Source organism: Hemicordylus capensis, chromosome 10 (assembly GCF_027244095.1).
Source record: "Hemicordylus capensis ecotype Gifberg chromosome 10, rHemCap1.1.pri, whole genome shotgun sequence".
Classification (NCBI taxonomy): Eukaryota; Metazoa; Chordata; class Lepidosauria; order Squamata; family Cordylidae; genus Hemicordylus; species Hemicordylus capensis.
This window is the reverse complement of record NC_069666.1, coordinates 13772389-13788087: the sequence shown is the minus strand read 5'-3', so window position 1 is coordinate 13788087 and position 15699 is coordinate 13772389. Positions and strand designations below refer to the sequence as shown.

The following is a 15699-nucleotide window of genomic DNA, read 5'->3' as shown; positions in this document are numbered from 1 at the left end:
TGAGGATAAGCCGGTGACAATTGAGGAGGCCGCAGTATAGTAAATCCAATCGACCTGGGCCAGAAGAACATGGCATAAGTTATTGGTGTGCTTAAACAACACCCCAGGCCGCAAAATTAATTCAGCCTAGGCTGTCTTGCCCTCTTGCGATTCATGGCTTGCCTTTCAAAAATGACCCATGCAATTCCTTATTTATGTTGAATAAAAGCTAGGCAATGGAAATGAATCTCGAGGTATCTGTTTACTGCAGAATGGGCCAGTCACATTAATAAAATTATTTCAGATTAAGGCTGCAGTCTCATGCATACTGCCCTGGCAGAAAGCCCCATTAACCTCAAAGGGGCTTCCTCTGGCACAGGCACTCAGAGGATTCTGCTGCAGTTGGCTTTAGAATTGCAGTCTAAATCAATCAATCCTTGAAGTCCGCGGCATGGGGGGAAATGATTCTGCAGGCCTTGAGGTGACCTGATCTTTGGGGTTGTGATTAGAGGAATAATTCTCACTGTAGGCTGGAGCACAGAAGAGAGCCACGAGAGACCAGAAAGTGTTCCAAAAGAAATAAATGTATTAAAGAGATTGCTCCTGTGAGCCCAAAGCGACCACCCTCAGAAGGGACTGTAGGATCCATCCTCATCTGATTATCTGTATGTCATGTTTCCACAAGAGATGTTGTCCAAATCAGCTGGTTGTGACACATATAACAATGACACAAATAGCAATAGCAACAGCAATAACAACACAAATAATGATGAAAACAGCCACACATCTATTTCTAAAAGAGCTGGAAATGTTATGATCCTTAGGGACACTTAACTGGCGCAATTACGGGTATGAGGGAGGTACAGGAGACCCTCTTTTTGCGGATTGTGGTACCATGTATCTGTGGATGAGTTATAGAGACCCAGTTTCCGTATCTGCGGCATGAAATAGGCAATTTTGGCCTATCCATGGTTCCTGAGTGACTGGAAATGATACCTGATGTCATTTCCGGCCACCATTTTGAAGGGCACCATTTTGAAGAGCCACCATTTTTATGGCTCTTTGCAGGTTGTTGGGTTTTGTTTTTGTTTTTTGTTGTTGCAAAAAACCAAAAAGATTTTAAGGCGGGGGGAGGATTGGGGGGGCATTACTAGAGACCTGGAGGACAAGGTACTATGCTTTTCTACCCTTATTTCTGCCCCTTCCCACTTTTCAAAGCTCAAGTCCCCTGCTAACTGAGCAAAGAGGCACCTTTTAAAAGTGATGGTTCTCTTTATTTAGCAGAGGGAGAGCAACCGACCCTATCCAGCCCCAGCACAAGATCCTTCCAGTGGCTATTGCTGGTGTCTATCTTATATTTCTTTTTTAGACTGCGAGCCCTTTGGGCACAGGGAGCCGTTCTGTTTATGTGTTTTATTCTATGTCAACCGCTTTGGGAACTTGAGTTGAAAAGCGGTACATAAATATCCATCATATTCATATTTGTTTTCAAGGAACCTAGCTCCCAGTCCCCATAGACTCAAGGTCTTGTTATTCACGGTTCCATTATCCTTAGAAATTGGTGGGAATGGAACCCCCATGAATAATGAGGCCCATCTGTAATGGCAGGCTTGGGGTATCCCACAGATATGTCTGTTTCACAAACATCTGAAGAAAAAAAAGACCCTATTGAGGCAAAACAACAACAACTCCAAAACACCCCACCCCAAACTGCCTCAATATAACTGTGTCCATGGACTCAGGGGGCACCTAGACCCCCAGGTAGGTGGAGCTAATGTAAAAATCCTTCAAGGCAATCACAACTCTTGCTGGTGGTGCCTAAAAGGAGGCTAAAACTTTCACCTTCCTGAGGTACACAGGCTCAGGTGATGCACACATACCAGCAATATGCTACAACATATTTTTGTGGGTCCATACTTGGATTGAAGTATGGACATACACGCACACACGCACACACTGAATAAACAAATTATTCACCTCTTTTGATGAGGCTCGGCTTAGAGATGCCTCCTGGGTTATCTCCAGTTGGGGGAGGAGGGGTTCAGACGGGGCTGCTCAGTCACTCACCCCAAAATGCTAACTTTGAGAGCTAAGGCAAACATGTGAGGGGCAGGGGAGAGAAATACCAATGGCATGGGCAACAGCAGGGACGGATTAAGCTTTTTGCCTCCCATAGGCAACCAAAGATTTGCCCCTCTGGCAAGGGTTCCCCTTTACAAGTAAAGGGCTTTGTGGGGGGAGTAAAATCGGCTTTTTAATACCTTTTAAAACCACTGTTGCGTGGGATCAGTGCAGCAGGGATGGTGGCGAGAGCTCCGAGTGGGCCCACCTGCCTCCCAAATGGCCCCAAATGGGCCAAAACCGGCCCAACCAGTCATTTGGGAGGCAGGCGGGCCCAGGAGAGAAGCTCTCCCCACCATCTCCACCACCATCCCTCCACGTGTGCGACACCTCGACCTGTCGTGAATTGGGCGGCAGGCGGGCCCACTAGGAGCTCTCACCGCTGTCACGGCTGCGCTGCCTCCACACAGCAGTGGTTTTAAAGGGTATTAAACACAGATTTAACTTTCTTCTGCCCCCGCCCCCAGATTTGTCGCCCCTCAAAAATTTGCCGCCATAGGCAAGTGCCTATATTGCCTATGTGTTAATTCGCCCCTGGGTGGCAATAGGAAGCAAGCTTAGGCAAGTGAAGAGAAACGATGCTGTTTGGGGGGCAGGGGGAGAAACGCGACAGGGGCTGGACAACTGGGCTCGGGGGGCCAGAAACATCCCACAGGCCTTATGTTTGCCAGCCCTGATATAAAGTCAAATGACTGACATCTCATCTGCGTCTTCCCTGCACTGCTGACTGCTGAGAGGGTTTGAAAAGCCCACCTCCCTAACGAAAATGCACTTGGTAGTTTCTTTATCTCAGGCTTGCGGGGAGGCAGGGAAATCTTTTGAAACTCCTCAGCAACCAGCAAGATTTAATTGGGCATCCTAGCGGCAGAAGTAATTTTAGCTCCCCTGATTACAATTGGCAAGATGCTGAAAAATGCTCTTATATATTTTTTAAAACCCTAGGTTCAATGGCCCAAGCCTATTTTGACTGATATTTAATGAGATGTCCACTGGATCTTACAGTAAGTGACTAATTGTTAATTATAGGCTTGCCGAAGGTGATCTTTTACTGCGGCCTCGCAAAGCCACAAAAGCCTGGTTTATCAGGCCTCCTTAATATCACTGGAAACGAATTGGCCGTGAGGAGTAAAGAGAGGCACAGCCCGTATCAGGTGGACAGCAAGAGAGGAAGACTCCATTTAATGTTTGCTAAAAAATTTTTTATTAATTTCCATGAACAATACAAACAGGCTGTAGTTCAAAATTAATTAATTCCCATAAACTAATTTCCCTAAATTAATTCCCATCAACAGTACAAAGAGGCTGGATGTTTAAGAGAAGTACGTTAAGACAATATGGTTGTTCTCACGACCAAATCGGGGTGGGGGTGGGGTAAGCAGCGGAAAGGAAGGCAGGCTAGAACCTTCATGCTCCCACGTTACACGAAACTCCTTTGAACTCTGCTACTCAAATGCCCACACAGCAGCGCAGCAGCAAGCTCCAGAACTCCGATGGGAGGAGGAACACTTGCTCTGGGTCCTCCAGAATCCCATAGTTCACTGCAGCAACTCCGCTCTGCCTGGCCCCTCTTTCTTCCTGACTCTCTGATCAACATGGCCGCCGGCCACCCAGAAGCAGTTTTGCAAGTGGCAGTGGCACAGACGACCAGAGGAGGAGGTAGAAAGCGGTTTGTTCTGCTCCTACTTCACTTCCGAGCTGGGTAGCTGGTCTGGGCTACCAGGGACGGAGCTTCTGGGTCGGGAGGGTTCCTGGTGCTCTTGACAACCAGAGCTACCTGGGATAAGCCTCTCTCACCCAGGTTGTTCTGGTTGTGAGAATAGCTCCAGGAAGTATGACAAGTCCAAAAGGTAGAAACCATATAAAGTTCACTAAACATTCATCCAATAAGTTCCTTCCAGAAGTTGGTGTGAGTGGATGGTGATCACAAAGCCGATCTGCAACTGTTGTATGAAATGAAGTTAAACCATATGGCAAGAAAAGTATCGGAGTCCGTGCGGCCTTTTGATGATCTAATTTCATGTGTCAGGTTTCCCTAATAAAGCAATACGCCAAACTCTCTGATACTATAGTTCCAACGACAACTGGTCTGAATTTTTCCAGTGCTTGGCTAGGCATGCTGCAAACCATAAAAATAAAAGTGAGGTCCTTGTGAAATAAGTTCTTGTGAGAGTCCTTAAATTTATTTATTTATTTATTTATTATTGAATTTCTATACCGCCTAATATAGAAATCTCTAGGTGGTATAGAGAATATAGATAGAAGTGCTATTGCAGGATTTGATATAATTTCCTGCTTTGTAATTCTTGAAATTTCACCAAAAACTCTTCCCCCAAAGGATTTGATGTTAAACATTCTGGCACCCCAGAGCAAGTGCAGATTGCCTTTTCTCTTAGCAGGATAATTTTTAAATCTAATATCTATTTCCGAAACAGCTGGAAATGTTATGATCCTTATGGACACAAAACCGGAGCACCTGTGGATGAGAGAGGGGTACCAGCAGATGTGAGGTAACCTGCAGGTATGTCAGTTTCACAAACTTCTGAAAGAAAAAAACCTGAAGGGGGAACTTCCCCAATGTAATTCCATGGATCAGAACATTCATAGACTCAGTGGGCACTTAACAGACAACCAGGTGAGTAAAATTAATGGAACTCAGTAGTGAGGAGTACAGGAGGAGGGCTTGAACACTTTTTCAACTTGAAGAATACTCCCTCAAGATAGTCACAAGTTTCAAAATAATTACATTAAAATCTGGAAGGAAATAAAGACGGACTTATGTAGATGGAACAGATTGAATTTATCTTTAAGTGAAAGAATCTCTGTTATGTAAATGAATGTTCTCCCTAAAATGTTATATTTCTTCCAGACAATACCAATAATAAATACAACATCAATTTTTGCTCAGTGGCATAAAGATGTAAAGAACTTTGTCTGGCAAGGTAAAAAAGCAAGAATAAACTTTAAAAATCTAACAGACGATAAGAAGAGAGGAGGGTTTGCGCTACCAAATTTTAAGTTATATTTTGAAGTAATATGTCTAAGCTGGATGAAAGAATTGATTACATTAAAAAATCCAAGATTGTTGGATTTGGAAGGATTTGATATAAGATATGGTTGGCATGCATATTTATTTTATGATAAGGTAAAAGTAAATAAAGATTTCTTAAATCATGATGTTAGAAAAAGTCTGTATATGGTATGGATGAAAAACAAACTTGTGTTAGAACCAAAAATTCCACTATGGGTATTTCCACTGGAAGTTATATCTAGAAAGCAGAAAAATATGCAACAGACATGGCCCACGTATCGACAACTGCTTGTTCTTCAAGGCACAAAATACAAACTCAAAAAGCTAGATCTTATGCAGGACTGGAATATCTCTTGGTTTCAGTACCATCAGATCAGCACCTTATTTAAGCAAAATTGTAAAGAAGGTTTTAACCAATCAAAGTCAGAATTTGAACAACAGTTGTGTGATAAGGAAGGAAAACTAGTCTCTAGGATGTACGGTCTGTTATTATTGGAAGATACAAGAATGGAAGTAGTGAAAACTTCAATGGTGAAATGGGCTCAGGACTTTGGTTATAATATAGACTTGGAGAAATGGGAAAAGCTATGGATAAAAGACATGAAATATACTGCCTGTTCTAGTTTAAAGGAAAATAATCTCAAGATGATGTACAGGTGGCATTTAACTCCCAAGAAGTTGGCCTTAATTTACAAGAATATGTCAAATAAACGTTGGAAGTGTAAAAAAGAGGAGGGTTCCTATATACATTTATGGTGGACTTGTAAAAAGTATTTTTTGGGATTTTGGGATTTAATTTATAATGAGCTCTAAAAAGTGTTTAAAATGACTTTTCCCAAGAGCCCAGAAACAATACTATTAGGTATTGACAACAATGCTTTGCCAAGGAAATACTGGACCCTCTTTATGTATCTAACAGCAGCAGCAAGACTGACATTTGCACGCAAATGGAAAGACAGTCATTGCCCGAGTAAAGAGGATTGGATACTTAAAGTATTAGAATTGGCAGAAATGGCAAAATTAACAACATTATTAAGAAATAAACTTGAAGTATTTAAAAGGGATTGGGACCCTCTTCTTGTTTATCTAAAAACACATTATAAAATGGATTTTTATCAGGCCTTCGAGGGGTAACAACAAAAGTTTTAAAAATGTCCCAGATTTGATTGCTGTATGATGTATCAGGGGGAGAATGCTGAAACTAGAGGCAAGACCTGGGTATTGTTACTGACACTTGTTTCAATGATGAGATGGAAGTCCTTATGTGCTCTTTCCCTTTTCTTGTCCGTTTGTTTTATTTGTGCTTTCCTTTTTGTGTTGTCCAAAAAACCGAATTAAAAATATTAAGAAGAAAAAAAGATAGCCACAACCCCTTCTGCTTCTGAAGGGGGAAAGTGTCTTGAAGTTTCACCATGCTCAGGCTCAGCATTGTGTTGTGGGTCCAAACTTACTTTTTAAAAAACCTATAAGCATAATGCTTATGCTCTGCCTTAGAATGGGCAGAGCGTCTTTTCCTCCTGACAAGAAGGAACAATTACCATCTTCATGCCTTTGAAAAGAAGTTCCCAGGCTCCCTAAAATCAAGTCAGCCGCACAGTGAAATACAAATCACTTTTTTCATTAACTTTATTTGGAACGGGGACTTTCTGTCCTTCATGTGGAGGCCTTGAATCTGCTTCATTCAACCGTCTTTCTTATATTCTCTGCCCTTTTGTTTCCTGTCTCTCCATTTAATTTTCCCCCTCTTTCCCCATTTCCTGACTCCCTTTATCATGACTACTCCGTTTTTGTTCCTTGCCTGTAGCCCTTTGCCTCTTCATCTCCACAGAAAACAATACAAGCATTTGCAAGATGCTTGAAAGGCATGCGATGAAAATTAGTGAGCAACTTCCCACCTCAAAGAGGACACAAGGAAGAAAATGTACTTGACTCTTTGAGCATTCATCATTGTGGGCTTATGTGTATTTAGAATTCAATTTCTCCTTCTAGAAATAAATCTCAGTAAATTATTCATGGGGCCAACTGCCCCGCTCTGCCATACATATTGCATTTGAATGTCCTTTCAGAGGTTTAAGGAAGCATGGGCTTTTCAGCATCTCCATCCACTTAAACACAATATTCCACAATCCTTCTTTCTCAGAGTATTGTTCTAAATTTGTCAGTTAGTTGATGGGGGGAGGGGGTTTGAACTAATTTAAATCCTGTTTTTCCTTTAATTATACTCTCAAGCTCTTAAAGGGATGGTAGCAGCACATTAGGGATGTGCAGATCGATTCATGGCCGAATCGATTAGACTCAAATCTGGGCAATTCGAGTGATTTGGCCATGACATGAATCAACCTGGGGGTCCAGTGGCTAGATTCGAACTTGAACCGATTTGCCCTTATTTGAGCTTGAATTGATTCAGCAGTCTGAGTCGTCCTTTTGTGTTTGTCTCTCTGTTTCCATTTTGTGTCGCTGCAATATTCCCACCCTCCGATCTTCTCTGCCACTCTGGTTGGCCATTTTGCAGTGTGGCTGGTGATCCCCCTTGCTTCTTGGTTGGCTTGTTGTCATTCAGATCCTGTGTTGCCAGGGATACCTCCCCACCCAAAACACCATTTCCACTACTACCATCTGGGAACATAACAGCAGCCCTGGAGGATCAGGCTTAAAGCCCATCTAGTCCAGCATCCTGTCTTGCACAGTAGCCCACCAGGGGCCTCTGAGAAGCCCACAAGCAAGAGGTGAGGGCATGCCCTCTCTAGGGGTGTGCACAAAACCAGTAAACTCAGTTTGGTTCGAGTTAGCACCAGACTTGAACCGGACTGCGCATGTTCAGTTTTGTGCCCCTGAACTAGAACCCCAGCTCAGCTCAGGTTCAAGCCAGTTTGGGGTTCTAAACATCAAGAAAATATTTAACCTTACCGGTGGTTCTGGCAGCCTCCAGAGGGTGCTGCCATGGCTGCAGGGAAGTATCTGGAGGTTTCCCCCTTCCCCCAACTCGAGGTTGAGCCGAATCAGGCCCGGTGCAGCTCGAGGGTGAGCCTCGTCCCACTTTGATGGTAAACCAGCTCAACTTTGAGTTGGTACCCACATCTCTAGTCCTATCTGGTATTGTTCCCCTGCAACTGGTATTTAGAAGCATCCTGCCACTGAACCTCGAGATAGCCTATAGCCATTGGGACTAGCAGCCATTGATAGACCTGTCCTCCATGAGTTTATCTAAACCAGGCCTGCTCAACTTAGGCCCTCCAGCTGTTTTTGGACTACAACTCCATAATTCCCAGCGACAGTTGCCAATAGCCAAGGATTATGGGAGTTGTAGACCAACATCTGCAGAAGGGCCGAAGTTGAGCAGCCCTGATCTAAACCCTTCTTAAAGCCATCCAAGCTTTAAGCCATCACAATATTCTGTGGCAGAGAATTCAATAGATTAATTCTGTGCTGCATTAGAGTTAGGGTATTAACACCAACCTGTTTCTTGGTGCAAGTGCACTCCTACTGGTGGCTGGTGGACACAATCCCCCCCCACCCCCCCGCAAGAAGTCTTGCCTCTGGAGCAATACTAGAGCACGACTTAGCATTGTTCTGAGGGAGCCTTGGTAGAAAAAAAGGGATGGTCACCAATGGGTCATTTTTCACTATTGAAAACGCCCAGCAAATCTATTTCATTTCTCAGTCATGGGGCCCATAGATCAATGGGAGAGAATCTGCTTTGCATGCAGAAGGTCCCAGGTTCAAAGCCTGGCAGCATCTCCAGGTAGGTCTGCCTGAAACCTTGGAGAGCCGCTGCCAGTCAGTGTGGACCAGGACTGTACAACTTTGGCACTCTGGCAGATGTTGGACTATGATTCCCATAATTCCTGTCTATTGGCCACTATGGCTGGGGAAGATGGGAGTTGTAGTCCAAAAGCAGCTGGAAGGCCAAAATTGTGTGGCCCTTGTGTACACAGTACTGAGCTAGATGGGCCAACGGTCTGACTCCATCAAAGGCAACTTCCTATATTTATCATAATGAAAGGCTCTGGAACAGCGTTCTCTCTAACAGGGATTCCCAGATGTTGTTCAATACAATTCCCAGCATCCTCAGCTGCAACGGCCTTTGGCTGGGGATTCTGGGAGTTGTAGTCAACAACATCTGGGAATCCCTGTTAGAGGGAACACTGCTCTGGAGCAGGCGAGGCTCTGGGAGATGATCTCAGAAGATAGATTGGGGTGGGAGCATCTCAAACAGCAAGAAGCCCTCCTGAGTGATCTCCCTGTCTTCTGTGGAGCTGTTCCAAAATGAAGAACATTCCCTTCCACATAAGGGACATCTGGCAATTTCTGCTTGGCAGCAAAAGTTGCCACATTGTGACAGCAGTGCATCAGTCAGCGGTGACTAACTAATGATGTGATTATCCACATCCGGTTATTGATAGGCCTGCTGATTGTGCAGACGGAGTGTGGCTTGCAGAGAATGATAAGAGCAAAAAAGCAACTGAGAGTTCTCACACTACCAAAGAAAGTTTGTGCAGAATTAACACTGTGAAACCAGGTAGATCAGGGTGTGGCGATGTCCTACTAATGGACCACATTTGGTTCCTTTCCCATTAGGACCACAGGAACATAAGAAGCCGCCTTCTACCAAATCAGACCCTTGGTCCATCTTGCTCAGTTTTGTCTACTCTGACAGGCAGCAGCTCTCCAAGGTTGCAGGCAGGGGTCCCTCTCAGCCCTACCTGGTGGGTGGTGCTGCCAGGAAGGGAACCTGGGGCCTTTTGTATGCAAGCAGATTCTCTAGCACTGAGCTATGGCTCCATCATTTAAGCGCAGGGCTGATCAACTTCGGCCCTCCTGCAGATGTTGGCCTACAACTCCCACAATCCCTGGCTATTGGCTACTTTGGCTGGGAATTATGGGAGCTGTAGTCCAAAAACTGCTGGGGGGTGGGCTAAGTTGGGTAGTCTCTCTTAGCCCTATCTTGGAGAAGCCAAGGAGGGAACTTGGAACCATCCACATGCAAGCATGCAGTTGCTCTTCCCAGAGTGCCACCATCCCCTAAGGGGACGATCTTACAGTGCTCACACATGTAGTCTCCCATTCAAATGCAACCAAGGCAAACCCTGCTTAGCAAAGGGCACAGTTCATGCTTGCTACTACAAGACCAGCTCTCCTCCCTAGACCAGCTCTCCTCCCTTTCCTAGGGTTGCCATTTTTCTTTTTGGTTGATCTTTTGTGCCTAACATCCGCCTGACACACAGCAGGTGAATCCTTTTCTGGCATGCCAGTACATGGTAGAAACAAACTTCCCCAGATGTTTGTGTCCACGCTGCATTACTCTGGATGCCAGCCAGTGACTGCAGTGATTCATGTTCATGGTAGAGGCGTCTGTGGTGTCAGAGAGCCTGGCATGCTCTTGGTCTTCAATAGCATAGGACAAGCGTCCCACCCCAGTTCAGGAGCTGTGTGCACTCCCATTTTCTGATTGTGTGTGAGTAGAAAAACAAGGTAAAAGGGGGAGGAAGTGATTGTGTGCAAGCCATGCTCTGGGTAGAAAGGTTCCATCCTACCCAGCAGCTGTACCCAGCTGTAGAATGAGGTGGGATGAAAAGCTGCCCTACCACACATGGACTTCACACATGATCACTTCCTCTCTCTCTTTCATTATCCCACAGGAGCTTTATTTGTTCCAGGTGCAATAAAGCTATTTCTGGCAAAGGTTTGGGCACAACTTCTATATGGAGCTCAATTTGGCCTTTATAACAATGGCGCCCTATTGGAATTGGTCCAATCTAAATTTCTAAGATCCATATTCCAGGTTCTGCGTTGTGTCCCCAATGTGATCCTCCACCGAGACGTTGAGGTAATTAGAGATGGTGCTTTGGCTGTGTGTCTTTGCATATTGGCTAAGACTATTATTCTGTCCAGTAGGATTAGTTTTCCTGACCCTAGTTGATAACTTTGATTTCGTCCGGGTTCACATGTACACTTTAACTGTCGTTAAAGCTGCCAGAGGTTGTAACTGTAGTACACCCAAATGAGCAAAACCACTGTTAACGGTCTGAAGTTAACTCCAGTGTGTCCCGTCAAACTCTATTTGGAACCTGAGGTTTTCTCTAAGCTTCGCCGCTGACAACCGCAGGTTTGCCGCTGAACTGTTACGTCCGAAGGCAGACTCGGCCATAACCATGGTTAAGTGCCCATTTCCAAACCCCCGTCATAAAGGTGGAGGCACAAACCTGCCCAAGGACATTGGTGCTCCATGCCTTTGGCACTTCTACTGGAAGACGGCCATGCCCCTCCTGTCATTCGTGGAGCTATGGAGTTGCCCGGCAACAGGGATGCCAACACAGCCCATCCCAGCCTGGCCAGCCTGACAAGCCTCACAGCCACTCAGGGGCAACAGTTAGGGAGATCCACAAGCATGAACACCCCAAGTGACAGCACAAGCAGGCGCCATCACGGCGCCAGGAGGGGGAAGCCAAAAGGCAGACCCAAGCAGGGAAGCTGTAGCAGCCAAGTTCTATTTTTCACACAGAAAGGGTGGGGATGTTTGCTCCCTTACTCATGAGCAGGACAGTCTGGCGGTGTTGCAGTTGTGTGATAGTATGGCCATTATTTCCATTGGCCATCCCATCATGCAATGGCACTTGCACAACATGTGCGCAGGAGCACACTTACACAACAGGGTACATGTCGTGTTACAACTTGCATGGAACTTTTCACATTATTTCAGCCAGTGTCATTTAATCTGGTTACCTGTAGCAACCTGTGCGGTTTTTGTCAATGACATCACAACACTAGGTGCTCATTCTCACAACCATATGGGGGCAGGCAGGAGGGAAGGCATGCTCCTAGCTCATGCCTCCCAGATGAACAGAGTCTCTATTTCTCCATTTGGCCCTGCAGCTCACATGGCCATGTGAATGCTGCAGCAGTGATCTTCATTGCTGATATTGGGAGCTGGGCCTCCAGTTATCCCACAATGCATTGCACAGGCAATGAAGAGGCAGCCCTCAATATTGCAACAGCTCCACTCTGCCTGGTCCTGCTTTCCAACTCTATGGTAAACATGGCCACCAGCAACCAAATCATGATGGTGCTGCAGATGACCCAAACAGAAAGGTAGGACAGCTCTCTTTGAATCCTACCTCACCTTTTATCCGGGTAGCAGATCTGGGCTACCCAGATTCAGAGCTGATGGTGTCAGGAGGCCTCCCAATTCCCTAGATGATCATGGATTCCTGAATTAATCCGTCTTGTAAACTCTATATAAGATGTCTGAACCTCAAGCCACTGTATTTGGATAAGTGACTTTGATTTTTTTAAACTTCTATAATAAGGGCACAACACTATATAGAAGAAACATGCCCCCTGAGTGAGGAGGGGATCTTGGAAATACTAAGAAATTTTATTTGGATCAAAAGAAATCTGGAGGTGCTATGCCCTCATGAGAACAATACTTGGAAGGTCACTGAGGAAGACTATGAGTTGAAACGTGTCTGACTTTATAAAGATCTATAAGGACTCGATATCACTTAGCATCACAAGACTACATATCTAGAGAATATATGTCTGAGGACTTTCATAACATGTGAACTACTTACCTAACCAGCATATGTATGAGGACTTTTAATGTATTACAGCTTTACAGAAGAACCCTTATTAAGTTTTAAAACAATTTGATGCAGCTGAACTAATTACCCCTCCTGTATTCACCTTGCCCAATACTTGCAGCCCAACCAACCCACTGAGGGCAAATGAGACCAAGGACAAGGAGAGCAAAGAAGAAGAGAAATGGTGCTGTGGAGTTGGGAGCAGCAGCATTGAAGCAAAGCAGTATTGGGCAAGGTGAATACAGGAGGGGTAATTAGTTCAGCTGCATCAAATATGCTAATTTCAAAGTGATAATCAAAATTTGCGGAAATTCAGTGCAGCCCTGGGAAATATACTTGCTCTGACCCACATTAATAGCAGACATAATTTATTTGTTAAAATCAGGAGAGAGAAAAATACCCTCTCTACCAGGAATTCCTTTGGGTAACATTTTGAAATGCAGCTGCTGAAGATGTCTTTTTCATCCAAGTATGGATCATCGCCGAGAACCAGAAGAAGAAGAAGAAGAAGAAGAAGAAGCCATGTGGATCAGAGCCCCGTTCTCACAGGACAACCGAAGCAAGCAAGCAAACGAATTAATTGTTTAAGTGTTTTACAAATCTCTCTGCGCAAATTGCACAGACAATGTAAACAGCTACCACCCGCCCCCTTGTCATTTTACAAGCAATTAATTTAATTGGTTATGGTTAAGTCTCAGGGCTTCTATTATGAAGAAGAGCTATTCATTTCAAAGGTCAAGAGTCGTCCTGCAGTTTATTAGCTGTAGATCTCCGATGCACAGTTTAGTTATTTGCATGTAAGCTGATGCTCTCTGAGATTCAGTAGTTACCATTGTTCTGTGCTATTCGCCTTCAGAATTCTGTCTTCCATGATGCCTCACTTCTACATGAAACCGCCGGGGAGCATGCATGTGCAGATTTGGAGTTCAGTGTCGCCAGGTCTGCTGATGACACTCCGTGGCGTGCTGGGATCCCTGAGCAGCTGTATGGATATTAACCACCTGTTTATAGGGGACTGGAAACTGAAGCTTGATCCAGATCAGGCACAACTGATGACTGTCAATGTTGGGAGCAGAGGCGGGCAGTCACAATCAGTGGTTTCTCTAATCCTTTTCATCTCTGTGCAGAAAGAGTTCTGTTCTGGGCGGCAGTATCAAGGCAGTGTGTGCGCATGCGCATTTGGAATGCGGCCTTCGTGATTCAACCTGAAGCAGGATCTAAGTTGAACTGAGCGGACATCCAAAAATGTGTGAGCATGCACATGTGCGCACACAGTGGGCACAGTCTGGGAGCAGCTGGGTACTTTGCATGGCCCAGAATGAGGGAACACAGAGCTTGCGCCTAGAGCCCCCGTTGTGGCTTCTCCGTGTGGTCGCTCTGGCCAAGAACGCCTCCCTCTGTCTTTGCTTGGTCTTTTCTCCTTGGAAATGGCAGCCTCACCTCCATCAGAGGCAGAGCCACCATTGGGAGAATGGGTTCAAAGAACCTGGGCCATGCCCAACCAGGACCCAGGACAATTGTATAATAGTTAAACGTTCAGGAATCACCCTGAAGAGTTTCAGCCCAATGGCTACAACCCTGTTCCGAACCTATTTCAACTACACGATGATGCAAAAGAAATTGAAGCCGACGGAAAACAAAAAAGATTCTGGAGAGATTCATTTTCTTCCAGTGAGTTTAATGTCACAGGACTGACTGGATTTTTTTTTTCTTCCAAAAAAGAAAAAGATGGAGGAAATTCAGAATAACATCCCTGTAAACTGTAATTTGGATAGATGCAAGCTGTGTCCTGCAATCAGCAAAATTATAGGCACACAATTACTGTTTTCTTTATTAAAATTTCGATTTTAATGTACTGTAGAAAAACTAATCATTTTCTGTGAAGAACATCACGCACTTTACCCAGAATTATTTCTGCTGAGTGAATCAGAATGAAAAGATGTGTTATTCTGAAGGTTTCTGCTTTGATTGTGTCAGGGAAATATTTGTTTATTAATTATATGTTTATCTTGCCCATCCTCCACTAAGCCCATGGCAGTATATGTGGTCCCTACAAGGTAGGTTAAGGTGAGAGAGAATAACTGGCCCAAGGTTACCCAGTGAGCTTTATGGCTAAGTGGGGATTTGATCCTGGCATTAATACCACAGGGCTTTCAGCAAAGTGGGGACCTAAGGAAGATACCGAAAGGATGGAAAAGACAAACCAGTGGTTCAGATTTTGTCCTATGGGAACTGGAGAGGTATCCCTGATGGGTTTATCACTTCTCTTATTGGTTATTCACTTGACATTACTCTTTTAGCAGCATATTCCAGCCACCAGAATGAATCCTATGAACCCAATCCGAGGAGGAGGAGGAGGAGGAGGAGGAGGAGGAGGAGGAGGAGGAGGAGGAGGAGGAGGAGGAGGAGGCTGGGATTTGGGCGCTGCATGCCATCCTGAAAAGTGAGCGTGTGGGCAGGGATAATCTCAGAAGGAGGACTGAGAAATAGTCATGTGTGGCAAGCAATCCTCATAGGTCTTGTTTAAGGCTAACCAGGCCATTCATAGCTTAGGTGAGATTTACACCAGGGACTTTCTTATACAGTCCATGCTCTTAACGACTGCACTTCACCAACTCAGAGTCTCATACCCGTAGAACGAGTAATGGGACAAACTTCACTTTTGCAGCAATACACGAGGAGACCCCCACTGGGAGGCTAAAACAAGCTTCCCAGTCCCGGGGGTCTCTCCACAATGCCCCATGCAGAATGCCCCATGACAGAACCGGCACTCGTGTGGGCGGCCAACCTGACTACCCAGGGACGGCTTCCTCCACTAACTCTAACGGTGCTTCACATCAATCATGTGAAGCGCCTTATTGTGTGGAAGCACGGTAGGAGGAAAACCTGTGTAGAAGTGATTGTGTGGAACCAAAGAAGGAGGAAAACCTGGGTAACTTTCCCTCTTACCTTGCTTCCACACAATCAAAAATTGGGAGCACATACAGCTCT

General features: G+C 45.0%; 1 long non-coding RNA gene across 1 annotated transcript in view; it reads left to right on the top strand.

The window, feature by feature from the left end:
• Window positions 1-15699, top strand: part of LOC128334781 (uncharacterized) — a 167453-nt gene that overhangs the window by 142163 nt on the left and 9591 nt on the right. The window contains exon 5 of the long non-coding RNA XR_008311397.1: window positions 4533-4618. This is a non-coding gene — a long non-coding RNA (uncharacterized LOC128334781). The remainder of the gene's footprint in view (window positions 1-4532; window positions 4619-15699) is intronic.